Source organism: Lagopus leucura, unplaced genomic scaffold (assembly GCF_019238085.1).
Source record: "Lagopus leucura isolate 7727_CA_CO unplaced genomic scaffold, USGS_WTPT01 Super-Scaffold_650, whole genome shotgun sequence".
In the NCBI taxonomy this organism is placed as follows: Eukaryota; Metazoa; Chordata; class Aves; order Galliformes; family Phasianidae; genus Lagopus; species Lagopus leucura.
The window spans coordinates 2,235,177-2,254,317 of record NW_024962253.1 but is presented as its reverse complement, the minus strand read 5'-3'; the positions used below and the strand labels follow the sequence as shown (position 1 = coordinate 2,254,317).

At 40.3% G+C, this 19,141-nt stretch overlaps 1 protein-coding gene across 1 annotated transcript in view; it reads left to right on the top strand.

Annotated features, from left to right (window-relative positions):
• Positions 1–19,141, top strand: part of CELF4 (CUGBP Elav-like family member 4) — a 715,704-nt gene that overhangs the window by 413,054 nt on the left and 283,509 nt on the right. The gene's annotated exons all lie outside the window — the stretch shown is intronic.

The following is a 19,141-nucleotide window of genomic DNA, read 5'->3' as shown; positions in this document are numbered from 1 at the left end:
TTGAAATCGATGGAAGGGTGCCCATCAATAGGAACTGGAAAAGTTCCACAGGACATTGTGTTCTAGCACATGTCCTCAGGACAACCTTTTAAAATAAAGTGTTAAGGAAATAAAAAAGGGGGGGGGGTGGGGACGGACAGACCAAAACTAACCATACTGCATATTTTTCATATAGCATCTGTAACCTAGTAGTTTACTGGTAAGGAGAAGAGCCTAGAGAAGAGCCTATGGAGAGGCTGGGGATCTCACTGCCTTGAGGTTTTTATATCAGTTCTCTCTGCCACTGAGGTACCACATAACTTTTGATCAATTACGTAACTTTGACTCCTTTCTTCTCAATCTTTATGCACTGCCGATGTAGGTTATGATACACTTTTATTTGCTTATTTCTTGTGGCTAGTGCCTTTGGCTTTCAAGAAAGATGGGCTGTCAGTGTCATAGGATTAAGACACCAGTGCAAGCTTTTAGTTGTGCCCAAAATGATGTGTAAAGGACCAAAAATCCAGTATGGTGTGTAACTGGATTCTGTGTAACAGAATAAAGATGGAAGAAGTGGTGAGGAGGGTGGAGGAAATAAAACATAGAATTCTGTAAAAAAAAATCTGCCTTGGTAAATACAGCTCAACCTCCTAGGTGAACTCAGGGACGCATTACAGTCCTGCTATCTTTTTTTAATGTAAAGGTTGCTTGTCAATGGGTTTTTATACAGCATTAATAATACATTTATAGATATGCTCCACAATTAATTGCAAAGCATTTATGGCACTGAACAGTTAGAATGCATTATGATAATCACTCCTCATGCATTGACTTTATTGTAAAGGTTTTGCTGATCATTATAATTGGCTTGTTATTACACAGGGATATAATAACACCTCTCTGTATAGTAGTTCATAGCACATCAATAGGAAATACATTCCCTTCACTAGAAGCAATGCACATTTTATTAGAATATAGCTGAATAAGTGCAATCCATGTAGACAAATGAAGTTTCTAATTAACTGTCTCACAAAAGAGTTGAAATAACAGCCATTTATTATGTATTTTTCTATTGACTAACTTGTAGTTATGGTTACATGGACATCTCTTTAAAAAATGGTAGGCATGTTTTGCTGTTCTTGCAGAGTAGCATTTGGGGGAAATGAAAAGTAGAGGCTATTCTTCTACCTAGTGTTGAGGAAAATAAGGGTGACTAATGCTCACACCTTACAGATTTAATTTACTTGTTCAGATTTTCCAGGCTTTTTCCCTGTGACTTTGGTCTGATAATCACAGGGGATCCAAATTTCATCACATCAAATCCAAGCCTAGCTCCTAGAGGGGAGCTTGCCTCCTGAGTGATGTATGAGCTTCCACCACAGAGCCAACAATGAGTTAGGTGTGAGGTGTCTGGTGTTGTCCCTTCTCCCATTGGGTATTGCTTGCTGTTTTTTTGTTCAGTTGGTTGGTTGTTTTTTTTTCCCTTATATTTTTCCAACTGATATTTTAATGAAAATGCACAAGCCGTCTTCCTCCCCATGCCAAAATCCCAGTATTTCATGTTCCTATGCAACACTCCAGGAAGGAAGAGCCCTTAGGAGAGGCCTGATGTAAAATGTGAAGTAAAGAAGAATGACAAAGGAAAGAATTACTTAAAAAAAAAAAAAAAAAAATCTAGTAAAAAAGAAATTAGTATAAAAGTAGCATATATCAGAAAACTCAGAAAACTTGTTGCAGATCATCTAGAATTGGGGTAAAAAAAGAATAATATTTTATAACTAATGACAAAAAAAAAAAAAACAAAAAAAACTACAAAGTCTCCAGATTTTTTCTCCTCCTCACTATCATTACTCTGAGTTTGAGTTTCAGTTCTTTCTGGCAATGTAGAGCTGAATGCATCTGCCACAGTCATTCATGTGTAGTTATTTCTCCATCTAACTCGAAGTGTTAGCACTGTCAATCTGATCACTTTTAAAATCCTGGTCCTAGATAAGTAAGTTTGTTTGTTCTAGATCTGGTAAGCTCAGACAACTAAAGTGCTGGCTAAAGTATTACCAGGGTATAAACTGAGCCCAGCATCCAGCATGTAATGCTGCGTGCCTGTTTGTTCATGATTGCCACTTGCTTACTGCATGCTTGCAAAGCCTTTTGACTCTTGTGTAATCCAGGGTCGTTCTGGGAAGTGGGTGTTACTGTGATGTGGGAGCTAGGAAATGCCCGGACTACAGTCAATATCCTCAAGCCATAGGCACAGCAAGTTTGCAGTTGAGCAATTTAATCATACAAATGCCTCAGCCTGTCTCGGTGCAGTTTGAACCCCCTCTATCTGCTGAGCGTTTCACTAGATGAGTTTTGCTCCTTGCCTGCTCAGATCCCAGATGACAGTGTCACAGCTCTCAAGAAGCTTTGAGACTCAGGAGATACTGAAGGTCAAGCAAACTTTTATCCATGACACATACAGCTTTTTTTCAATTGCAGCAGGTATGTGAAATCAATCTGGGAGGTGGAAAATCAGTATGTAAATAATTCAGTGCTTTGAGTAAACTAGCATCTAGTGCTTTTATCTAGAAGTTGAGCTTTTTAGTTAGGATCCTTGGATTAAGGGCCAGAGGAAATTTTAAACCAGGATTTCATGCCACTCTCCTTAAAATGTTGTTTCTGGCAGCATTCACTTCATCTGGGCTTAGTACTTGAATATTGAGCACACAGTGGAAGCTAATTATCTTGGCTTCTGCTATGGAAAGTGGAGAGGAAGAGGTACCTCTAGAAGGTGATTTGCCCCATCTTGAAACAGATGGGATAAAAGGTGCTCTGAAGTTTCCCCTCTCCCCACTGAATCTGGAGTGAATTTATGGCAACTAACAGCTTTAGGTGCCCTGCTTTTAGGCATCTGAAGAGAGGTAGGATGGATCACAGCTTTTACCTTTATGGGCCTCAGTTTTCCATTTGTATCATGCGAATGGTAATACTTGAATTTTCTGAAATTCTTATTAAAATATATTAACAAAAGTTGCTATGTTGTTTTTTGTCCTAAAAAGGAAAGGGATCTCTCTCCATTAATTTGATTATTTCACAGTGTTGAGAGAAGAATAAGATGGGTTGCATCCCAATCTGCCTGAGCAGTAGAGATAATCTGATCAATTTTAATTCTTCCTTAAAAGCAATTTGCATTTTTATATTTGGGATTTTTACCACTCCCGTCATCATGGCAGGAAGTGAACTCAAAATACTAATAAAAAAGATTTCAAATTGAAAGCAGTGCCTAACATCTGTGTCTTTAAAATGTGAAAATATGTTTTCATAATTAACAAAAATATTTTTATCTTTAAAACCAGCCTGTTTTAGAATCTGTGGTGGAAAATGAATATGACCCCTTGTAATATCATTTGTAGAGAGGTAATTTTCAAGGCAGCACTGCACTGAAACATTTTCCCCCAGGGAAGATAAACAGTTGGCTTCAATTAGTGAGGGACAGTTTCCTTTCTTTTCAATTTTAAGGGCAGTGTTGCAGCATGATCCTGCACAGAGGAAGCAAAAGCTGTAGAGTGGGCAATAGATTGCAGCTTGAAAGACTGAGGCTTCAATTCTTGCACTGCTTCAGATTTCCTAATGGATCTTAAAGAGATTACTTAGGATCAGGCTATTATTCTCACCTCTTTTCGAACTGTTGACTAGTATTTACCTTTAACTGTCTGAATACATACATATATATGAAGTTGCCCCAGTATGTTGCTGTAATTCCAGCTTTCACCTATAAAGTAGTGCTGGTGCTACAAGATTACAGGTATTAATTGATTATTAGGTGTCAGGTTCTGTAATCATTAGTTCCACAGAAGTAATTTGGTTAGATAAATAGAGATGTTTAGAAGTATCAAATGTGTTATGCGTCTCAAGTCTCACTCAGTCAATGGACCTTGGGTGTCTAAATATTCCCTTTGAAAATCTCCCCAAATAATGGTGTTTAAATATTTCAAGCCAGCTTCATGGAGCTTTGCTTTTTGTGGAATCAGGTCAGGCTTAGTCCTCTAGGAGATGGTGCCTACTTGTATTGTGGGAACTGCACTGGGACACATCCCAGCTGAAAGGGCAGAGCAGGTTTGTTTCATAACACAAGCTGAGATTTCCCAATGGTCAGTACTGTGCTACAAGAGAGTTAAAAATAAGGGATAAGTAAGTCAAGTGTATTAGGATTGAAATTAATTGTGGCATGCTTTCTTGCAGCAGCCTAGTTGTAGGATTTCACTGACAGCAGAATACTTCTTACCCACGAACTGCAATATGAATGGTAATTAATTGCCCCAAATCTTTAATTTATCCATCTCTTGAGTCATTGATGAATGGCCAGATGCACTGATTATAAACCACAAAATACTGACACTTCCAAGTAGCCATCCAATTAACATAAAATTATGTTGCCACAATATAAGTTATATTGGATGAACTGCTTTCTTGGATATTTTTATTCCAAGATGAGTATGACTATTATTATTATGAGTAGCTAATGAAGAAGAGGTGTGGGAGAATGGGCCAGAACCTCAGGCAAGCAGGAATGAAGATAGTGTGAGCTTAATGACTTTAGAGATTGGACTGAACCAAAGCAGTCTCTCCACACCCAACATCAGAAATCTAATTATTTACTATCTATCTTGCAGCAGTGCTTAGGAGACCAGCTATGAACTACGACACCAGGTGTGTTGTAGAGTGCAGAACAGACGGAGTAGGATCCTACACGGTAGGATGCAGACCTCTCATATAATGTCATCCCAGATGTGAGAAAAAGTGCCGTGCTGCGTTGTACAGCTGGTAGTGAAACCAATACATCAGGCCAGATGCTGTGGAATTAGGTTTTTCCTGGGGAAAGGAAACGTTAAGGACAACCTTCAAGCTAAGCTCTTTCTGGGGATGTGTCCTATCGTAAAACACAGGTGACATCCTGAATAACACACACAAGATTTTAAGTTACTAGCATGACCTCATTCCTGAGAAGGAGTCTTCTGTGCACTCACACTACATACTTATGGTTGGCACACTTGGTCACAGATGAGTAGAAAAGAAACTGAGGCCGATGCTTGAGGGACACACTACAGTGACAGGGAGCAGGTTGTGCCACCTGCTGGCACAAAGGCAGGTCCTTGGGAGAAACAAGGATGCAGAAAGAAACTGGAATACAGCAGTCCCTGAATACCAACTGCCTCTTTAATGGGGAACTCTTCAAAGGGACTGGAGCCACCTAAAACAAAACAGGGGTCAAATACCACAAGAAGTTCAAATCCTGATGCAAGTATATTTCCAGCGCATGCAATGAGCTGAATTTATCCCTGTCTCTCCTTGATCTCAGTGTGTGATCCAGCACTCTTTCCTGCTATTACAGACAGTGTGTTTTTATTAGAGCCTGTAGTGTTCCCTGATTGAAGTTTGGATTTTAAGTGGAAAGGCCAAAGCACGGTAGCAGTAGCTGTTCTTCTGGTGTTCCACGCTGGATTAAAGGAAAATTAATAGTTTTTAGATCTAGAAGGAATCATTAGATCTCATTTAACCTCTTGCATAAACTGAGTGTAAAATTTCACCCGTATGTTCTGTGCTGAGACTTCTGCCTTGCATTTGACTGAAGAATAAAGAAATTTAACCAGAGAATGACACTTCTGAGGCTTCAGCACAACTTTGATATCAAACAGGTTGCAATTGCAGAAATGAACTTTCTGAGATGCTTTTAATCATTAGTAATGAAACATCTTTGTGATCAATTGCATGCAACAGACTAGAAAAGGCAGGGTATGTTTTCTAATAACAACATTTTGGATAGCAACTTGATGTGTGACATAAATGCACACACCTCAATGCACACAAAGACACCTGGGGCAATGTTTTCCTGGGGTGAAGTTTTCCAGATTTTTCTAAAGAGACCCTAGAAAAGGCACAGCAGGGAGATCCATAATCTTGAAGCTGAACAGGTGAAAATCTTCATTGTGTCTATGGACACAATGGAGTTCATTCAGAGCCCTGAAAGGGAGGCTTCCCAGAAAGTGGATATTCACATGCAAAGGAAGCAATTTGCATGTCTACTTCTGCATGATCCCAGATGAGCAGTGCTGTTATTTCCCCCACAGCATTTCCATACCAACACAAATGGTTTTTTTCTCCTCGAGTTTCTGGCTTCCTAGTCTCAAAGTGTGCTAAGCAGGTGAGATATTTTCGCTAAATAACTCCTATGAATCTTACACTGTCCTTAGCTCAACAGAAGTATGTTACCTGCCTTAGCAAGTACACGCAGAAATGGGTCTTACTGCACGTTGGCAGACACTGTAAAGTAGCAGAATTTCCATGGGCGAATAATCAGGGGAAAAAAAAACACCTCCATTTTACAGACATTAGTAACATGCTGACCTTTAACAACATCACAAGCCTTCACTCTCTCTTTAAAGCATTATTATCAGTCCTTAGAGGAAAAAAACTTGAAGCCAAGTATTGAAATCAGCAGTGGATCATAATGCTGGCTGTGCTATTCAATTGCCCTGCTGTATTCAGGAACCATTTAATTCTAGCTATTTTTTTTTTTTTTGTCTTGAATCTAAAAAAAGGAGTGACCAGGCTGGCAGTGACATGTGATTAATAGATTGCACCTTTAGAAAAGAGTTAGCAGAAGGAGATTAGCATTGCAGCCTATTATTTATTAATTAAATGCAGACACCCTATTTATACCAATGCTGATGGCATTAGTTCATGTCCGTGCTTTGGGACTGCATTATCCATCCAGTCTCCTAGCATAGTAGTGATTGTTATTAAACTGGTGGTTGCTGCTGGGCTCCTTCTGTCTCTGCTTTCTCTCATGAGTAGAAAAGGACAGCCTCAAAACTGAAGTGCCCACCTGAACTTTCCATTCAAATGCCTTCACTGTCACCAAGAGCTTGGGTTACTTTGGCCATGTCTCTTGGCCTCTTTGGGACATCACTGTCTGTTCTGAGCAAAGGAGATCAGTATTTCCCTGTAGTTTCTGGTTCAGGGAAGGTGAAGTATGCAAGGCAGCAATCTGTGTGAGACCTTTTCTGTTGTTTAGAGGAGACTGGATTGCATTAGTGAGCAGATATGTACCTGCAGCTGCTATTTAAATCAGCAGAATGGAAAAGAATGATCACCAGTGTCATCATTTAGCTGTGCCAGGATAGAATATTACTCTTCATATCGCTCTTGTTTTGATAAGCTGATCCTCCCACCTGCAAAGTGTTCAAAGGAAAGTTCTGAGGCCAGTCTCATGCTGAGGTTTCCATTATTCCTTGTATATAGGCCCAGCTCCAACTTTTCTCTGTTTTCAAGATCCTGACGTTGCATGTGGGAGAACCAGCAAACAGACTTCAGGACTCTCATTCCACTTCTCTACCAGATGTAAGTCTTGGGACAAGCAGATTTCTGTAAGACTGTTTTCACTTGCACCACTGAAATAAAATGACTTCTAGAGAAAGAAATGCTGATCCAGAAGACAGTTCTGGTGTTTTGATTTGAGGAAGCAGTGCTGCACCAGCTCCAGTTGGACCACACATGAATACCTACCTGTCACTTGATCAAGTCTACTGTCTTCACATGCCAGTAGTTTATAGACCATGCAGATTTTTTTTTGCCCTCAGAGTAAAGATGGAAATCTATACATTCATCGTCTGACTTCCTTGAATGATTAGTTTGAGTATCCACAACTCAAATGCAGAAGCATAAGTACTTATACTTGAGAAGTTCTCTTGACTGGTTGTAGTGTGTACTTAATGATATCTTCTCATATAAGCAATTATTTTCTATCAGCAGGACCTTCTACAGCCAGGACAGGCATGCTGGTCCTGAATAGGGGTAAGGTTTTATCTGCACTTTGTGAAAATGTATCTCTAGTGGTACAGTGATGAGATCAGATACCAGTGTTTATTCAGTAAATTATTTACCATTTGGACCAAAAGCTACTCAGATTTCGGTGGCCTTCGAACCAAGGCCTCCATAGAAGATCTGCTGAGATCTGTCCAAGTAACTGACCCTCAAGCATTCTCCTTCCATCAGTTTTCTATTTTCTTATTCAGATTTTCTTCACTAGTCACGTTCCCTCTCTGAAAGCCAAACACTGTAACAGCCAACAATTAAAAGTGAATACTGAAAAGTCTTTCAGCGTTATCTACATCATGATACAATCTGAAGACATGCAAAAGACATTCAAAAGATGAATGAAGAAAGTGAATGGGCTGATTTATCCTGGACTGTTTCTGATAGTGTGAAGTCTGCCTTTCACAGCCTGATGAAGTGCAGAGACAGCTAGTGGATTTGCTTCCAGGAAGGGCACACATTTTGTTTCCGTTCCTGCAAATGTATTTAGAACTGAGATGTGAGCACAGGAAACATCCCAGCCAAAAATTCAACCACTGAAGACATAAAATGTAGTTTATTTTGTCAAGACAATGTTAGAAACAATAGGTTGGGGATGGTAGAAACTTGCATCAGAATTTTTCAGAAGAGTTTCTCCCTGTTTCTATAGGCATTTGATTTTTTTTAAGTTCTTTTTCTGCCCTCCAGTTCTTGTAGCTCTCTACAGCCTCAATTACTAAGCCAGTTGTGAACACATCAATTTCTGACCACAGAACTGTACAGATTAAGGTGGAAGATTGGACCTGCTGGATCTTTCTGTCCTCATCCCTGAAACTGCAGTGTAAAGTTCCTCACTGTTATCCACAAAGAGAAGACAGGTAGAAGGATGACATAAAAATACATTATACTTTCCCTTCTGCAGATTTGTCAGGAACTCTCAAAACTTGTTTCAAGCAAAATCAGCCTCTTTGCTTTGTTCAGGGTATGGATGAGAAAACTGAGGTCCAGTGAATCACTGTGGATTGAGAGCGGGACCTCATCACACAGCTTGGAGCAGAAGCCATGTAGTCATGTCCTCTCAATCCTACTTAAGTAGTGTTCTACTTAAAACTGGCCTTTTTACTTAGTCACTTCTTCCTCCTTTCCCAACTGAGATTGATCTGAATCTTCTCTGGTCTTTTCTAAGTGTTATAGAGGGTGAATCACTGGGTACAGGGGTAAATCTGAGGGCAATTTGGAGACGAGTCCACTCTGGGCACAGCCTCTTTGCCCCCACCCACATGCACCTTTTCTGTGGACTGGGAACATCTTGCTGCTGACATTGCAGGTAAATAGGAAATGATGGTGCTATCATACTGGAGAGGACTTAGTACCACTCCTGACCTCCCTGCATCCTCTGTGCTGTAGGAATCTGTCATCACTAGGCTGTCAGTTATATTATCTCCTGCGTGCAGCCGTGCAAACATGCAGTAAAACACGTACAAATGTCTGGTCACAAAAGGCTCAGCAACAGCTGTGTCCAAATAAAATCCCCTAAACAGTCAGAGAGTTGGGTTATTGTCCTTTTAAAGCTCCTTTAAAGGTTTGATTTTTTTTCTTCTTTTTACATAAAGCTGTTCTACCTACACCATCCAAATGCCAGTAAATACCCCTGCAGCACAAACAAAATTCTGCTTCAGAGAAATTGTCTGGCTTCTCAAAGCCACAGCCTTGCCCTTTAAAATGAAGGGCATGCTTCAGAAACGCTCCCCTTTTCTTCCAGACCTTTGTTTTCAATGCACTCGCAGCTATTCCACCTTCACTGGTGAAGGTATTCTATCTTCTCAAGCCCAGCAAGGACGCTTATCCCTGGAGGTATTAAGAGAACATCTTCAAAATCCAGAATTTGCTTAAGAATTAAGTTTTCATTGAAGTGCCATCTTAAGAAGGCAGTAGGAGGCAATTTGCTATAAGTTATCCTATCTATTGGCTGGGACCAATAGAACTCTTGCTCCTTCTTTCCAAAGGAAATCAGGCTTGTATAATCAAGCTGTTTGTTAGTGTGTGCCTGGGCCCATCTATCAGTCAATCTGTCAAGGGCTCCTCCTTTGAGCTTTGAACCCACTGGGTAATTTAACCTATCGTTGATGGGGTGGAAGAGGTCCCAAAGCTATTGTGTTCCTATAAATTTCATGAAAATAGGCAGCCAAGCAGAGCAGAGAGTTCTCATTAGTGCTCATAAGCCCATCTTTTATTAGACATCAATGAACTCATGGGGGTAAGGACATTGGAAGAGGGTTTACACATTTGGCTGCCCGTGAAGCAACTTGTTTCAGTGTGTGCACTCTGATACCCTGTCAAGAGGCCTCCTGTAGTAACAGCTTCTTGGTTTTAACAGAATGTCAGACAGATCTCTTAGCTCCTTTCTGCTGATTTCAACAGTGCTTCACACAGCAGAAAAGTCAGCCTGCTTGTTGTGCTTCCCTTCCTTCCCCAGCCAAAACCACTGGGGAGAGTTCCCAAACACTGCTTAACAGCCACCACAACATCAGAGGTGGCTGCTTTGCAGTGAAAACCTGCAGAGAGTTATGTAATGGTGTTGGTACTGCAGCATAAAAAGTACTGTCCAAACATAAGCTAGTTACTGTAAAATTAGTCACATCAGATTGTCTAGACAGACTGCAGGGTTAAGAAAGTTGGATGAGCAAATCTTGGTTTTTGTTAAGATGATCCAGCTTTTATCAGTTTTTCTCCCAGACTCTTTTGCATTAGTAGTGTTGTATTTTGTCTGTTCATCATGTGGAATAAACAAATCTGAGCTGTTACTCAAAGTATTTCTCTTCATCTCAAAGTGCAGGAAAGTGCAGTCTGAAGCAGATTTCCAAAGCCCAAATGTGTGGCAGTATGTCTAGCTACAAGAAAGACAGTGCTTTAGATCTGGAATCACTGTGCTTTTCAGGATGGAAGTTAAATCTCTGGGCACTACTCAAGCATAATTGTGGACAGAGGTGTGCAGACGGAGATGTTCACAGCATATGGTTTAATGTACTGAGGGCAACTTATGGGTGAAGTTTCTATAAAAGATTTTTGATGTAATGCTCATATACTGTAGCTAAAAACCTCCAGGAATCAGTGGAATTTAAAAGCATATATGTATAAAACAAATTTTTATTTCAAAGAGAACAAGAAACAACATCTGGAATACACCCTCGAGCTTGCACCAGTGATATTGCAACCTGTATTTCAAAGGGCTACTTGAAATCAAGGTCATGTCAGACTCACTGATTTTTGTATGTATCAGAAAATGCTGACACCCTTTAGTTCTTTTGGTCATGATTTTTCTTTAAAGTGCATACTTATTTGTTCTCATTGTAGCAATCTAGGTAGAAGAAAAGCTAGTTTAATTCTTACTTTCACAGAAAATCACACTTATCTGAATATGTGGATTTGCACATGATTAGATAAGTGGGCTGTGTGTGCACATCCTTTGTTCAGGTTATGTGTCCTTTTATATTTTTAAAAGCCAGTGGCAATTTTACAGAAAAAAAAAAGGGGGGGGCTTTATTTTCAATTTGACAAATGATTCTTATTGTTATTTAGAATTCATTGCTGAATTTTTTTATTGGAAATAGTAATGCCTTCTCCCTCCCTCCCCCCCTCCCTCCCCTCCTTCCTCCCTTCCTCCCTTCCTCCCTTCCTTCCTTCATGTCTCTCTGTCTCTCTCTGTCTCTCTCTGTCTTTCCTTCTGCTGTCTGCCTGCCTCCCTGCCTTCCTCTCTTAGGCAATATCATCATAATTTCTAGAAGATATAACAAGCAGGTGAAACAACAGAACAAGGTTTTCTTCTTTTTAAATGGTAGTGACTAAGCAGTATGTCCACAGAAGTTCTGAAAAGTCAGTTTGATTTATTGTTGGGGTACATTAGAGCAGGCTTTGGCATACATTACCCTGACAGAGCTTGTGTGTATGGAGGACCAACAGGATGAAACTGCAAAAAGCGGGTTGCCTCCAATTATTGATGAATGAAAACAGAAAAGAAGGAGAGAAGAGAGACAAAGGAAGCAAGCAGTGGTAAGGTTCCTGCACAGTGTTCTTGCACACTGTGGACCATCCTCTTGGTAGCTGGATATCTATACAAGACAAGAGGAGGCAGCTTGGCAGTGGAAAGTGTTGCCAGCATGGTCTTTTGCAGAAGCTGAGGTTTATTTGCTGAAAACAAACCCCTTTATCTGACAATCTCTATGGGTGGTATGGCACTAATTAGCCAACATCAAACCAGGCAGCAGCTCTCTTTAAGTAAACAGAATATCTTGTCCTGGGATTAGGATCCAGAGAACCCCTTAGCTGCGAGCAGGAGATCTGAAAGAAGGGAAGGCATGATACCCGTTGCCAAAGTCACCAAGAGAAGAGAAATTTTATCTATTAATTTTATTGCTGCTTTTTCCAAAGTTGACTTTGTATTATATTACTCCATCTGTATACTTCTCCTGTTTGTGTACACAGATTCTGTGTTTCAGATGTAGAAATATTGACTTATGAGGTCCCCAGCTGGTGATGTATGCCTTTTCCCAAATTTCTGGAGAAGAGGGAGAAGATCAGGTATAAGCTTGTTTCAAAAATCAGGTACTGGAAGCTGGCCATTGCAGCTGTTGTGTGCACCCTGAAAGGCAACTGCAAAGGCAGCTTAAATAAAAAAAAGGGAAGAAATCTACTTTTGTGTTCTGTTTACTGAATGTGAATGAGGAATAGATGTGGAGAAGTTTCTAAAAGTCACTGTGGTCTACACAGTACTGAAGTGAGAATCAAGTACGCAAGGCATATCCAGAGGTCATCTTCCAGCTTTGAGTGATAGCACATGGGTACTCAGTACAAGCTGAGACTGCCAAGTATGAAAAGAGTATAAAAGCTCACCTCAGGTAATTCCCCTCACAGACATGCAATACCCACCCAATTTTTGGTCCAGATAGCCTCATTGTCTTTACCTGAAGCATCAAGCTAGGGATGACATAAGGCATACATGTCTCAGGTCTCTCTAGTGCTTTCTGAATCCGTGTGAAGAAGCAACTCACAATGAGGAGAAAGCTTTGCAAAGTTACCTGCAATTACCTAAATCTTAGCATCATTCCCCTTGGCACAGTTTCATTTGAGGGAAAATGACCTCCGAGTAAAATCCCAGTCATGCAGGTCAAGATTATAACCTTTGCCATCTAGCAGCTCAGCCAACACAATGGAAAATCACCTTTGCCCCCAGCAGATGTTAAAACAGTGATAATACTTGTCTCAGTCTTTGATATACTGTAAGGATAATGTCCACCACCCCCTGTGAGATGGTCTTTGCTTAAGAGGCAGAATTGTAAAGGCATCTGAAGCCCTATAGGAAATAATTAAATTTCTGTGCTGGCTAGTATGTGATAGTGCTCTCTGAAATAGTAGAGAAAAAATGGCTGGTGTTTTGTGGGGTTTGTAGAGCTTCTTTTCACATTGAATGCAAGTGTGAGAACCTGTGATTCTGTAAGACCTTCCTTCCAGTTCCCGATTACACAGTGAATTTTTGAACACACCCCTGAACTGGAACATTACAGAGACCCCAGTGACCAGTTTCCCTCAGGCCATGCTTGGAATGGATTGAGCACCACTACAATTTAGTGGGAATGCATCCTTTCCAAGCCTGATAGACCCATAGTCTTTGAAACCAAGTTTCCTCAGGTCAGACTCTAACTCAGACTGTGTGTTGTCTCTGTCTCTGTGAAATACCACTGACATGCCTTAAACTACTTCCCATAGTAAATATCTTTCAGTAATGGCAGTGGTGCTGCAGAAGTAGTTTGTTCCTTAATGCAAGCGATGGAACTCCCAGCTTGAAGTCCCAGAGCGTCCAAGAGAAGTCTTCCATGGTGACTTATGATAGGCATTTAAAAGTTATGCCCATCTCCAAGTCTCTAGCTTTATGAAGAGTAAAACCGATCTGGGAGTTGGAAGCCATTCTTCCTTCGGTCTGCTTTGTTCGGTCTGTTCAGACTCACTGTTAAGTTCTGGAACCAGTGTGTGTTTTGAGTTTGCATTGGGTAACATTTCATAGTTCATTTGCCTTTTACCTTCTGGAAATTTAAGGCAGGAGTTGAACAGAAACAGAAATTTCTAGAGTAGTGTATCCTAATAATGAACTTTGATTCCTTATTTTTGAATGTACAAAGCATACTTCCCTCCCTCTTCCAAAAGTGAACAATTTCTATAACTCACTAACAAAAAAAATTGTCTGTGGGCTGAGAATTTTTCCCACTTGCCAGAATCAGGCTTCAACACATTATATATATCTATATCTATCTATCTATCTATCTATCTATCTATCTATCTATCTATATAATTTTATTCATGACTGAGGATGGAAAAAAAACCATAAAGATCTCACCCAGCACAGTTCGTGTTGACACCACTGCTGCTATCAGAGAGCTCTGTGTCAACCCCAAATTTTTGCAAAATGTCTGGATGCCCACACTGCCTGTTGGAGTGGAAGGGATGCTCCTGGGCAACTTTGATCCTTTTATTGATAGAACGCGGTAAATTCTGGTTACTGAAGTGGAACCATCAACTGTCAGTGAAGCTGTTAGTAAAGAGATTGCTAAGAGTTAATGCGTATGTGTGCATGTGAGGGTGTATAAAGGCAAATAATAATAACCACTTTTGTCAGGTGCTCTTTTCAGTCCTTTTCTTTATATCAGCTGTTCTGTAGGTTTTAATATTTTTTTTCCTTTAGCCAATATTTAAGCATGAGGCACTGCTAGCTAAAAAAAAAAAAAAAGAAAAACAAATGCAAAAAACAAATATGTCTTGAAAATGACATTTGTTCCCAATGGGTTGCAATGCTAGGAATTTATCTAGCTGTTCTGTATATCTTCAATTATTATGATTTTGTAGAATTAAACAGAGACTTTCACTCCAAGAAAAAATAGCAACAAAGATGATCCTCTGACTCAGCTGTTCATAGGAATTATCTTAATCCTTGTTTTCTGCAAGATGGAAGTAAGGACCCGAGAGCCATTGAGTCTAGATGATCTGGACTAACACACTTAATCCTTTCTCCTTCCATTTTCCTTTGCTCCTTTCCCTGCTTCCCTCCTCATACACACTAATTGCCACAGTCCGTACAAAGGGACATTGCAAGTTTGATTCAGTCTGGCTTTTGGCCACACTCAGCCCTGAATCCAGCTTAATCTCCCTGAGGGAATATCATCAGGACTGTGTATTTCCATACTCTGTGTACTCCTCCCCCCAGAATTAATTTCCTTTTTGGAAACAAAACAGCTACAAGTGGACTGTTTTTCAAAAGTGGGAGTCCTGGTTTTGTTTTTCTTGCTCATGAGAGGTTTCATTCCCAATATGGAAGTCTTGTTCAGACCCAAAGCATGCCTTCTGGGCAAAATACAGGCTGCCAGTCAACATATGATTGCTGGATAGAGGATTAGACCAGCCCCAAGGGAAGAATCTGATGAATGCTCTACAAGGGGAACCTCTCAGACTCACCTGTCCCCAAAATAAATTTTATTTTATTATGTATGGAGGTAATTGGGATGAGATTCGGGCATTAGTCAATGAAACAGCTTTTTAAAAGAATCTTCACTGTGCAAGCCATTTGAAAATTGGCTGGACAATGAACTGCAAGAATATAGGAATTCATTTCACCCTGGCTGAGGAGAAGAGAGAGAGCATGTAGGACAGATGAACTAATGTCTTTTCTGTTGCTAATTGCTGTAATTCAGAGAAAGAAAATGGGATGAGACCACTGCAGCAGGAGAGCTGGGAGACCCCCGGACCAGAGGGGTTAACACTTGTCATTCTTAATCATACAGTTAGGATCTCGTGACATGAAGGCTGCACAGGGTACAGATACAGACAGCTCAGGCAGCTCCATTTTCCCCACTGGCACCGTCTCTTTATGACTTATTGTGTTAATTAGCTCATCTGCTCCGTTCCACAGCTGAGCAAAATGTATGGTGATCATCATCAGAGGAAGAGAGGGGAGACCGTGCCCAGCTCCAGCGACTTTGCTCTTCTGCACCAGAGTGGCTTTCAAGGAGGCTGCTTTCTGTTCATCCCCTGGGGATCAGAGTCTGTCTAGCTCAAAGACAGGGTGGCCCTCCCTTTCTGATGGTCTCCTGGGTCTCTTTTGGGCTTGTTGGGATCCACAGAAGTCTAGGGATCTGCAGCCCAGTCTGGGAGCTCATCTCTGCATAGAAGCATGGTACTTTTAGTACACAAGTACTGTGGACCTGAAGGGTGGGGATTTTTTCCTTCTTTAGTTTTGACATAAAGACAGTTTCATGAAAATTGGTGTTCCTTCATTAAAATAAAAATATCTACTTTTTTTTAATTTTCTTTTTCTTAGGGAAAAAAAAAAAAAAAAAAAAGAAAAAGAAAAAAAAAACACCCAAACATATCTAAGACTCAACCAAACTGAATCCTATCCAAAGGAGAGAGAATGTGTCAGTCTAGAACAGGAATAAGTGTGGCTCAGGGGAAGGAGTGTCCCGGCCAGAGGATTGAAGGTTGTTATACAAATTAATGTGGTAATTACAGTATCATCTGGAGAAAGCAACTGTGACTGTGTCCCTGTTCTGCTAAATACTGTATGCACTGTAATGAAAGAGAAGTCCTGGCATAGTTATAATCTCAGCAGACAACTCAGAAAAAAAGGTCCATTATTACTGTGTCAAAGATGAGGAGCGAAGGCCCAGAGACATTTTAAAGGTGCAGTAGTCACCATCACCCCTGTTGTTGTTTGGTCATGCTATGTGCAAGAGTTAATTGAAACTCATGTATGAAGAATGGGTCATCTACACATACTTTCAGTAAGAGCCAGAGAATTCTTGCAATTGCAAATTTCTTCCAAATTCTTTTTATTTCCCTCTTTTTTTGAAACTTTCAAGTAAGCATTGAAAAGAAAAAGGAAAACTGCCTTCTCCGTTTATCCTTCATTGCAGAGATGTGGAAGGGATTTGTCATAATTTTTAAGAGGGAGTAAGGCTGGATAGGAAGAATGCTTTCTGGAAACAAACAAAAATTACAATGGAAAAAAAAAGGTGTATGAAAAGGCAAAAAAAAGTTCCCATTTTTTTGGTTAATGGTTTGTGTGTGTTTATCTGCTCCAAACGTGCTCCCCCAAAATTTCTTCGTAAAAGTAACTGTAAGAAGGACACATAAAGAAGGTTTTACAGAACAGTCCTATTTAAGTTCTGTCTTAATAAAGCAGTATTTATAAACTATCAAATGAGCAGCCATTCAAAAAGTTTAAGGAAGAAGATGAAAAAAAGTGTACATGTGTGGGGAAGAGAAGAACCAAAAGCAACTTCCAAGTATTATAAGGGAAGAGGATGTTAGGCAGAGATTATTAAAAAATAATCCATTGTTCAGTAATGGCAAACATTTCACACCTCACGTGGCAGAAGCAGTAAATCCCATTGATTCCTCCAAGGCAATTTACAATTAAACACTGATTTGCAAATAAAAAAATAAATAAATAATGTCAGAATTCATTGTGGCACCTTACGCCGCCAAATCAAAGCAATTGGAGTGGAATTGAGAATAATTACCAGATGTGTTGCTTTGTGCTCAAAACGGCATCCGTTATTTACAACTACCAATGATGTTTCTTATTTATTCCTCCTGCTGGTCTAATGACTATTGCCATTCAGATCTCTTTTATTTAATCATCAACATCCAAAAAAAGAAGTATCTTTTTTCCTTCTTTTTTTTTTCTGTTGGCAGCAGCAGGGAGGGAGAAATTTTCTAAACCCCAACAATAGCAAATTGCTCTGGAGGAATGCATCATGTTTTCAGCCTGGTCTGCAATGTAATTATGTGCACTGCCTTCAATTTATTGGCCTTTTACAGATGTGCAATCCAAATGGATGTTACTTTAACTTCTGGAGTAATGAATATTTGTTTTCTTCTTGCCTATTGCATGTCTTTACTATGCAGGATATTTTGGGATAGAAACTGACTGGCGGTCATAAGCATTACGATAGTTGGAAGCTCCCAAGGGAACTCAGTACCGTCATAAAGTTGCAGCACATGTAGCCATGCACACACGCAAAGAAAAGTGTTTGCAGGTGAAGAGACGCTGGGGACACCATTTTTTTTTCTTTATTCTGCTGTTTGTTTCAATTCCATTTGCAGGCATGGTGCTCTCCTCACTCATTCTCAGTAAAGACAAAGGGGAAAATATTCCTTGAGGAATGAAGAAATGAAAAGGTAGATATTACTAAGAGGGGAATATATGTAGGTTATCCTGGAAGTAATGCCTAGTTTTCCATGGAAACTAGAACAAAGACCACAATAACACTATTTGATAGAGTTACAAAACACTATTTGTCAACACAGTCACCACCATTAGCTCTGCATTTTCACCAGAGATGAACAAGAGCATGTATGTCATGTTTGTAAACCCCTGCACCAGCAGAGGTGACACACTGTCAGTGCCACTGCTGCTGAAACACACCACCCACCACCTCACTGTGCTCACATCCACTGTTTGGTCTCCAGAAATGTTCAGCAAGCACCAATGAATGCCAATAGGTGCTGCTTTTCCCTCACATAGAAATACAATGAAACACCTTTGCTCCATATGCACTTCCATGTCAGAGGCCATGCTGCCAGACTGCCCCTCTGCTGCCACCTGTTGCACAGCAACAAAATGTAGTGGACTATTGGTGAGAAGGTTAAAAGCCTACTGCCAGACCACCAACATCTGCCTCTGATGCAGTGGGTCAAAAGAATAAAACAGGAGGTGTTACTTTTGGAGCAGCCCTTGTACAGTATGCCGTGAATGGGCCATTTCATGGTGTCCCTACGCTAGCTCTAGCATTTCTGTAGGTGGATCTCTCTTCTGACCCTTTTAACTCTTCATCTGAAGGAACTGATGTCGCTGTTCATGCCAGCTGCAGGATGCCCTACAAAACATGCATATTCTATTGGCATTCCAGCATTTCTAGAGAAAAAAAAATTGGGGACATTCTTCATTCCTCCCATTTATTTGTTGCGTATTAATTCTTCATGTATACTTCTCTATTTTAGACTATTTAGAATGGATCCTGAATGATACAGGGCTTGGCACACGCATTGGCATTGTGCATTTAGATCAAAACGTCTTATATGGCAGTGCAGCTCGGAGGCAGTGAGGGAGCATTTATCTTTGTTAGTTCCCTCCTCAGGGAGCTCACCAGGAAAAACAAGTCCAAGAAGGTCTGGCTCAAAAAGGGACAGTGAATGAACCCATGACACAAGGACATGCAAGGAAATCCTTTTGTCATTTATTTCAGGTGGAATAAACCCAACCAAACACAAATCTGCTATG